The following is a 1,382-nucleotide window of genomic DNA, read 5'->3' as shown; positions in this document are numbered from 1 at the left end:
GGGCGCCCCGCCGGCTGCGCACAGCGGGAAGCGCGGGAGAGGGGCCGGGCTCCGCGCCGCCCCACGGAGGCTCCCGGGGCCGGACTCATGCGGTGCCGGGACTCGGGTGTCCCCGCACGGCAGGCAGCTACCAGGCACAGCGGTAGGGCCCAGAGTCACAGACCGTCAGCTGCAGACATCCACCTCCCGAGCAAAGGGGTCAGATCATCCTTCTTTACTTCAACCTAGTCTTTCCCATCCCGTGCAAAACGCGTCCCGCGCTTTTTGTGCACTTGAATTTTACCGCTGCAGCAGAACTTAAATAATTTACTTAAAATCGGTGGCAGAGACAGTAGCTGAAACCCAGACCCAACTCTTCAGTCCGGAGGGCACGTCAAACCTGATGGAAATTACTCATGCTTAAGAATTAAGCATATTTACACTCTGTGGAGGATGAGGATCTAATTTTTTGCTGTGCTTCAGTTCCCCATCCTCAAGATGTGGATAACAAATACTTCCTTTCTCACATCCTACCTTTATCTTTGCTCTCATATGACAAAAGTTTAGGCATAGCTTTATGCATGTGTATAATCTCATGGATTAAAAGAAAAAAAAAAGCTAAGCAAGTAGGCATTGGAAAGATCAGTAGCTTAGAATGCAAGCTTTTGAAACAGAAACTGTTTACTACTTCCTAAAAGTTTGTACTATAGAACAAAATTAGGTCTCTGAGGGTAAGTTGGACTTTTTTAAAGAACAGAAATAGTAAGACTGTACCCAGAGATTTATTTCAGGCACTCCTTCCCTCAGAGAAGCTCTGCAGATGTGACTGCTTTGTGCTTCGCAAACTGGGATAGTATCTGGGTATGTGTGAGATGAGACCTGGGGCTTCTCAATTTTTTGATTTTTCACACTGTATCTCTAAAGAGATGCAGAACCCTCCTTTTATTGTAACTTATAAGCAGACTTTATGGACCTTATAGAGTTGAAACTCAGAGGCAAATTCTCATATTTATTCCAGAAGAAGCCCATGTCTTCCAGCAGGTTTGCATACAGGGAATCAAGAGCATTTGATGAGTAGAACACCTGGCACTCCCAGGTAGTAAAAAGAAAGAAAGAGATTTACAAAAGATCCAGAAAAAGGTGCCACCATGTGCCTTGCAGTTAGTACTTTTCTCCAGCAAATCACAAAGAGCTCATCCTCAGCAGGAGCAGGAATACAGGCAGGAAGGGCTTCACCAGACACCTTCAAAAGCAGAAGCTGGTTAACTCAAGGGAACTCAGCAACTTTCCACAGATATGTGCGTTTGGATATTTCAAAGCAAAAGGACTGACACTCCACTGTGGAATGGCTCTCAGGAGCTGTTTGCTGCTCTCCTGTGCTCCAGCTGCCACAGGGCCTGTGT

The sequence above is a fragment of the Geospiza fortis genome, unplaced genomic scaffold (genome assembly GCF_000277835.1).
Source record: "Geospiza fortis unplaced genomic scaffold, GeoFor_1.0 scaffold362, whole genome shotgun sequence".
Taxonomy (NCBI): domain Eukaryota; kingdom Metazoa; phylum Chordata; class Aves; order Passeriformes; family Thraupidae; genus Geospiza; species Geospiza fortis.
The sequence above is the reverse complement of the archived record's forward strand: the minus strand, read 5'-3'. Positions refer to the sequence as shown.